The sequence below is a fragment of the Glycine max genome, chromosome 14 (assembly GCF_000004515.6).
Source record: "Glycine max cultivar Williams 82 chromosome 14, Glycine_max_v4.0, whole genome shotgun sequence".
Taxonomy (NCBI): Eukaryota; Viridiplantae; Streptophyta; class Magnoliopsida; order Fabales; family Fabaceae; genus Glycine; species Glycine max.
In genome coordinates this window covers 47,721,939-47,730,635 of record NC_038250.2, presented here as the reverse complement: position 1 = coordinate 47,730,635, position 8,697 = coordinate 47,721,939, and the positions used below count along the sequence as shown (strand labels likewise).

The window sequence follows — 8,697 nt, the reverse complement described above, 5'->3', positions numbered from 1 at the left end:
TCTTGCCCTAGTTGAGAAGCATTTCCTTATCTTTTCTTTCTCCCTCCCATATTTCAGCCGATGCATTTCCGGCAAACTTCTCTCTCTTTCTTTCTGTCGCTCTAAAATTTTGGTTGGCTATAAGAGTGACTTTTTAAGTCATATTTTTCGGTTGGCTATAATAGTGACTTTTCAAGTCATATTTTTCGGTTGGCTATAAGAGTGACTTTTTAAGGCATATTTTCGGTTGGTTGTTAGAGTGACTTTTCAAGTTATATTTTCGGGTGGCTTTAGAGTGACTTTTCAAGTCATACAAGAGGGTGTAATTCTAGAAAAGGTTCCCTCAGTGCAGTGGGAATCTTATACAGTGATCTGGGCTGTTTTATCCTGGGGACGTCGTGGTTGATAGTCTGATTGCACAATTTTTTGCAGTGCCACGAAACGTCTTAAAGAAAGCGACATTGTCCGTGACTCAGCTAGTAATTTTTTCGGTTTGCCATAAACTATTGTTACAACAATACTAAATAGATATATAGGAAGAAAAATTATAACAAGAGTAGTTGGCTATCAAGTCCCCATAAGATTTAGTCTCTCATTGTCATAGAAGATTTTACAATTGCAAGAAGAAAATATTTAGTAAAAGGGGATTTTGAGAAAGGGAATGTAGAAAATGAATGACTTTTAATGTTTGTTTCTCCTTCTTTTAACATTTATTTTCCATGAGGAATTGTATTCTCTTAAAATTTGTATGTGTTTTTTTCCTTCTTCTCTCTCCTTATTTTATAGTTGCATAGCATCTTAGTTTTCACGCAACAACTTTTACGCTGAGCGCGCTTTCTCCTTCTTTTATAGGTGTAGATTAACTTAGTTTTCATGCAACTTTCGTGTTGAGCATGCTTGTCGCGCTTAGCAAGTATGTCGGTAATTCTCCTGCTTAGCGCATGACTTGCGCTAAATACGACTCTTTCCTAAATTAGCCTTCTTTCCTCGATTAGTTCTACTTCCCTAAATTATCCTGTTAGCACTAACCATGTTGTTCCTGCTCTAACCCTGTGTCTTGCGCTGAGTGGTTAAGATGTGCTAAGCATCATAAATTCATCAACTTTTTATATTTCTGCACAAAAACTTAAAGAATATTAAAATAATAATTATTTACACAAAAAGAAAGAAATAAGAAATTTTTTAAATAAATTCCTATATAACTTAATTACAAAATATATTTATAATTAGTCAATATTAGGCACAAAAAGCAAAACATACATTCAAGGGTTTTTGGACATTGCAGCGTTGTCGCTGTCAAAATTTATTGCCACTTTGAAACGACACGACCATTAAAGCCACAAATTCAATGAAACGTAAACAATTAATATTCAGGACGATGGTCCTAAGTATGGATTTGACTTCTCTGTTGTCTTTTTTTATGTTGTCCTTAGTCTCATTAAAATAACAATACATAACAGTTGTGATAATATTTAATGGTAATATTTAATTTTAAAAATCATAAAAATTATATAATTTTAAAGGGCAGCACAAACACAACATAGGAAATGATAATAGAGAAGCCAAATTCCCTTGGAGTTACTAAACTATTAATGTTAAAAGTAGTTTTTATAAGATATTACTTAAAAGTCAAATAGGTTATTAAATTAATCAATCGTATTTTCATTATTAAAATTGAAAATAATGTGTGCTATTAGATATAAAATTAGTTAGGTAAAATTATTTGGAAAAAAAACTTTAACCACATGCAGACATATAATTTTAAATATTACCATTAACTAAATATAGGAAAAGAAAAAAAAATTGTTTCTTTAGATGTTTGAACAAAATCTAATAATATGTATATTTTGTTGATGCGTTAAAAGACATGAAATTCACATTCTCAAATACTGTTTTTTATTTAAAAAATCAATACTAAATAATTTTGAATTATTTTGAATATAATTAATACTACCCTTTTCTATAATTTTTTAATGTTGTCTACAAATTCGACTTATTTCATCTCATGCATAGCGCGCTTTTCCCCAATAACTTTTGTTGACATTTAGTGACATATTAGAGTTAATTATACATTTAATCCCTTAATTATATTTTAAGATTCAATTTATTTTTTTAATTATTAAAATATTTAATTTAATTATTTAATTGTTCAAAACACAAACGATCATGTCATTTTCGTCCCATTGATAATGTTGACAATTATGGGTTTTCTTTCTCTTCGTGTCTCCTCCTTGGCATAAAATTAAAAAGATGGCATTACTCACTGGCAAATATTACAACATTTCCCAACATACAAAACGCTAGCCTGCTGACACAAGGGTCAATTGCAATAGTCGATATGCTGTTATGTTACAGCCTAGCTATAAAAGTCTTGTTTATAATGTTAATTACACATTATATATAGAGATTAATATATATAATGCAAACTTTATTTTTGAAAAGATAAAATTATATTTCTTAGAAGCCACAAATACATGCCAATCGGTCGAATATCAATTAGAAATTATTGAAAAAAACTTAAGTCTTATATTAGTTAAAGATAAAGTCAACATAAAATATATGAATGAGAATTTTTAACATATCTTAAGATGATATCAAAGTTTATTCAAGATTCATTAATAAGATCACCAATCATAATATACAAATAAGGGATAATCCTCACTTTATTAGTTAATTTTTAAAATTAAATTAAATCTAACCTCACATTCTAAAGATGTGAGAAAAACATAACAAAACCAAAACCACTTGTAACCAGCTACTTTAATATTTTTAATGTATTGAATGAAAGTTTACAAGTTGAAGAGAACCTTGTGCACAATAAGTTTTTTATTATCATGCGAATCTTTTCCCTATCTTCTGTCCCAGCGCAAAAGCTGATTGTCATATCATGTAACAGTCTTGCATTATGCATGATATATTTTACAAATTCCTACTCCGTTTCAGTGCCACCATGCATACATCTTAATATGACATGTTTAATTTTAAGGTGCAATGAGACGCAACAAGGAACACATGGTGGATTTTTCCAATCTCTTCTCCTTCCATCGTAAGAGCAGAATTCAGCAGCATATCTCTATTAACAATATGTCCATGAAATATAATTAGTAAACATAAAAATAAAAAATAAAAAATCTTGAACGCTTTAAAGTCAGCAAACCTGATGATCAATGACAAGACTTTAGAGTCTAGGACAATGCTCGAGCAAATTCAACACCTCTAGTGTATCCTTATCAGTAAATTCCTCCACATAGCCCAGTTCAATATGGGATAAATTGTGAAATTCACGACGAAATGTGTTTTCAACGTCTTCCTCGTCACAATCCCAACAACAAATTAAATATCATAAATCGCCATTTTCCTTAAAAATGAAAAGAAACAACAACCAAATGAAGTGTTCAATACCGAATTTATGCGCAGGAACTAGATATTGTAGACAAGTTCCAATGGAAGTTTATCTTTATCTACAACGGCTATGACCAACTTGGGCGTGCAATTGTTTAAACTCTGGTTTGATTTTATGGCTTAAAAAGTAAAAACAGTGGCTCTAGCTGTGACTGTCAAGTCCTCAACGTTAGGACAGACAGAAAGAAGCTCCGCAAAAATTCTATGCTCTGAGAAACAAACACTTTCTAAACTCGAGGATTTTAAGTGAGGGTAGATCAACAGAGGAAAAGGGTTTCACAAGTAAGCCCCTCAATTTCAACTCCACAAGAGTTAGGGTATGCTAAAGCGTAACTCAGCAGTCATGTGACAGATATCAATGTGTTCAAGTTGTGCGTCTTGCCCTTGCCGTGCAACAGTGTTGAGAAATATCAAGTTCTACATCGACTTTCTCACTCCTTAGAATATACTTTATATATTTGCTGAACAATTTCATTTAATATAACAAAAACAAGAACAACATCTGATGTGAAATCTTTGGAGAGTCATCATTTTTTTTTATTCATAAAAATCGAGATATTATTAAATTTACCATTACAACCAAACCAATGGACATACAGTTGTTTTAGCTTCTTACAACCTATAATTGCAGCTGACCGGCCATCCAACCAAAAACTCATCTTCACCACCAATTAACTGGATATTTGATAAACAAAATCTCTGTTATGTTTAATTTTGTTGTTTTAGGTTAAAATCAAACTAAGGGGGAGAAAATATTTTGAACTTTTTTTTGTTTTCATGATGAAAGAGTAACAATTTATTCTAACTAATTAGGAAGAATCAAATTCAAGATACAGTAAAAGGAAAAATGTTTTAGACTTTTTTATATCTAATATTGAAGAAATCGGATTTAAATTAAAAAGAAATTTTTTTGACCGAATTTTGCCTAATTTTCAGAAATAAAATTCAAAATAAAGGAAACATTTTTAAAATTTCATTATTTGAGATGACAATTATAGCTATACTCTATGAGGATCCAAAAGAAATATAAAAACACTCCAACAGATAGGATAGGATAAATACTCGGAATAAGTCCGGAAGCGGGTATTTTTTTCTCACAAAATTTAATGGGTATATTGAAAAGATCATTCTAGTGATTATTACTATTAAAAAATTTAATTTATTTTAAAATAAAGATATTGCAAGAAGTAAAAATTTATTTTATATACAATTTCAGTGTAATTTTTATTATATATATATATAAGACATTTTTATAAAAATAGTTTTGCATTTATAAATCAAATTTCAGAAATAATTCATACTCTACAAAAAATATTAATTTAAATAAAAAAAATTATATTCTTTTTCAGATACATGAATTGCTTCTAAAATATTATTGACAATTCTTTAAATTATTATTATTGTTGTGGAATGTAGTTCTTTTAGAATTAAAATTATTCAAATTTTATTTGATATAAACTATGTTAAAGAATAGATCGGATATATTTGTCTTTCTATATATTGATATTGAAACGTAAAAAATACATAATTCGAATTTCTGATAAATAATTTTCCGTTGATTAAAAAATAAAATGCATGATTCGATAAGTTATACTAACTTAAATATTGAGTATAAGTTTTACCTAAAATCTTATAATTTTTTTGTGATGGCTATGGTCTTAAGAACGGTGTGTTTAGGTAGATGTACATAGGTACCTAACGACTAACGAATATGGGATGAGGATTATAATTATTACTCTCGCAACAGATATTAGAACAAACACGATCATTTTTTTTAACGTGAATATGAAGACTTAGACGAGTACCCTACCCATTCCATCCTTATTTGTAATCTAATCTTAATAAATCAAATTCAAAACAATAGAAATATTTTTTTATATTCTTAATTTTATCTGTTACCAAATCAAATTAATTTTTACTCAAACTTATCAAATTCAAATTCAAATTTATCTGAGGGATTTGTCTATTTAGTTTATACTCAAACTTAGCCAGGGGAACAAAAAATTTGAGCAAACGAATCATGATCAGTATTATTATGGAATGTAGTTTTTTTAAAATTTAAACTATTCAAATTTTATTTGATATAAACCGTTAAATAATAATTTGGATAAATTTGTCTTTCTATTTATTTGATAGTGAAACGTAATAAATACGCAATTCTAATTTTTTATAAATAATTTCATAGTTGATAAAATAAAATAAAATATGATTTGATAAATTATATTAAAATAAATATTTAATTTATTATCAGTTAGAATTATGAAAGATTAAAAAAGAACTACAACCGAATAAAAGAAATTCCTAAAGCATCCACCAATAGGACAGACATCTCAATATTTAAAATACTCATGAGATGAATAAAGATCAAAATAAAGTTATTAATCATACAGATATGAGACTGAGTATTTTTTTCAAATGTGGATATAAAAATATGTACTTATACCCTACCCATTTCATCCCCATTTGTATTCTAATTCTAATCTTAATAAATCAAATTCAAAACAATAAAAATCTTTTTCATATTTTGAATTTTATTTTTGACCAATTCAAATTATCTTCTCCGTTTGAATTTAAATTTTGTTCTAATCCTAAAGCAATTCAAACAATCAAACACACAATAATAATCTCATAATAAATAAAAAAATAAACACATCAAATATAACTAGAAGTCATCAAATTTCAAAATTATAATATATATATATATATATATATATATATATATATATATATATATATATATTAATAATATAACGTGTATATGTATAAGAGATGTTTCAAATGAGAAAATTTTAAAATGAAAAATGACAACAATTAATTTCAATCATTGGTCTTAATTAAAAAAATCTAACGGACGAAATTAAAAGCTAATTATTAAAAAGTCACTTTGAAATCATGAAATTTTTTATATGATCACTCTTAAACATAGTTAAATTTAAAACATTAGAAAATTTTTAAAATTAATATTCAAATTTTAGAAATCAAAGTACGCATTATGAATAAAACAAATATAGAAATAAATATAAGCTATTCTGATTTGGGAAGATATCTTTAAAAGTAAAAGTAGTAAAATATAAATGTAATATTAAAAATTTAGAAATAATCAACAAAATCAACAAAAAAGTTTTAAAATATTCAAAAGTTGATAGTTTTTAACATAAATATAAGTAATTCTGATTTGAGAAGATATATTTAAAAGTAAACATAGTAAAATTTAAATGTAATAATAATAAAAATTATAAATAATCAACAAGTTGATAGTTTTTAACAATAAAGATATTTGTTAAATAATTAATATAAAATCATTTTTTAACAGTACTTTAGGAAGATAATTATGTTTCTTCATATAAACATATCGAGGTATGAATTGGAAGGAATCTAATTATTATTTTTCAAAAAAAGAAGGATTGTACAGGAAGAAAATTAATGAATATATCACAAAACTTAAATTAATACCTTATGGTAACAATGTTAAATTAGAATTTATCAATAGATACATCTAATAATAAATTAAAACTTTGTATACAGCTACCAACCAACTAATATTCATCAAATTCCTTACCCAGAAAGCAAAATCCTCAACTTGACTAGATTGTGTTTATCTTTTTATTCCTCCTGCATGGAAAAACATTTAAAAAGACAAAAGATAAATAATATTGATTAGCAAATATTGAACCAAAACATTGTAATGCAACCATATTATTACCATGGAGCATCAATTATACCATTACAATAAGTTGGGTCTATATAAACAAGAAGTCCTTTGTAGTTGAAAACAACACATAACAAATAAGTACTTCTTCCAATCTCCTAGTTATTTCTCTTTTTTTTTAGTTCTCTTTTATACTCAATAAAACAGCCTGTGCTCAAGGAGAGTGAAATTTCATTCAATAAGAAGAGAAGCATCATGGAGAAGCTCAATGAGTTCAAAAACATTCATAGGAATGAAGGATGTGTCGTCCTAGGGCACAAGCATGATGCATGCCATGAACCAAAAATTTGGGCATCTAGTGATGATGTTAGAATGGTGCTGAGGAAGTTGCTGCTGGCTGCGAAGCTCGGAAGGAAGACGAGGAACCAAGAGAGACACTTGAAGAAAATGATCGAGGAGACGAAGGAGGTGCTGAAGAACACAAGGGAAGAGTATATGAAGAAGGAGATAGCTAATTTTCCGGAGGATATGGAAAAAATGTTGGAAATGGTAGACATGTATACCAAGGAAATTGAGCGAGAGATGATGGAAGCAGACAAGGATGATGAAGACATTCATGACCAAGCCACAGTGGTTGATCATCATGGAGCAGCCAAGTACAAAGGAAAGAAACGTGTTGTTGTCGAAGGTGGAGAGGGATTGAAATTGCTTATGGAAGCCGTTAATGCAATAGAGATCAAAGATATGTTTAATTAATGATTTAATCAATGTATGGATTAGTCATTGCAATTTGGTGATGCCAATCTCCAAAGTGTCTTTGGCTAAATTGTCCATTAGAAAAGTCATGTATGTGCTTTTAGTGTTTGGTTTTTGCGTAGTTACCTTCAATTTCTTGGTGTTTGGTATGATTCCATGTATTTGTAGTGTTTTTGAATCATTAAGTATCTTATAATACCTAGGGCTTTTATTTTGGTTTTATGTATGTACTAGTACTAGACCTTTTCGCTTTGATCATTGGACACTTTCATATGCTTATTGCTAGGTGTTTAAAACTATAAATTTTTGTATGCTTGAAATTTGAAACAATATTTTTCGAATATAATTGCATCTCAGTTTGAGGAAAAGAAAATAATTGTTTCACATTTAAGAAGCACGAACGGCATTCAAGTGTCTATATTGAAAATTGGAGTATTAATTATGTATTTTTGTTCCCTTAATGTGCCTGCAATATTTACTCAAGTTATCGCCTTGTTGGTTAGAACGTACACTAATAATATAAAAATGCCACTTGGCATATGGAATCAGATCGGTCAATACTGAGTTACTGACAACCCTTTATACGCAAATAATGTTATATATTGTCTTATGAATTCTGCTACATTTTATTAATATTTGATGAGGAATAAGTATAAACAAAGTTCTATTTGGAGGAAAAAATAAGGGTAGAAAGGGTGAGTCGCAATTGAAGGTGGGTGTTTCTGATTCAGATGATTTGGGCGGTGCACTTTCTCACGCACACAAAAAAAAAAAGAGGCTGTGCTATTGCAATTATATTTCAGAAAAACTATTATGCTAAAAAGCGCAGTGTTAAAATTTAATTGAGGATAAGTGTGTTTTCTCTCTAATCAGGAAGCATGCATATTATCAGGAAACGTTGAATCTCAAAA

General features: G+C 28.3%; 1 long non-coding RNA gene across 1 annotated transcript; it reads right to left on the bottom strand.

Moving 5' to 3' along the window:
* Positions 1-2,635: 2,635 nt before the first annotated feature.
* LOC121173399 (uncharacterized) lies at positions 2,636-3,806 on the bottom strand. Its single transcript, XR_005888195.1, has 3 exons — positions 3,382-3,806; positions 3,137-3,285; positions 2,636-3,052 (listed from the first exon to the last, which is right to left on the bottom strand). It is a non-coding gene; the product is annotated as an uncharacterized lncRNA (long non-coding RNA).
* Between the last annotated feature and the right edge of the window lie 4,891 nt (positions 3,807-8,697).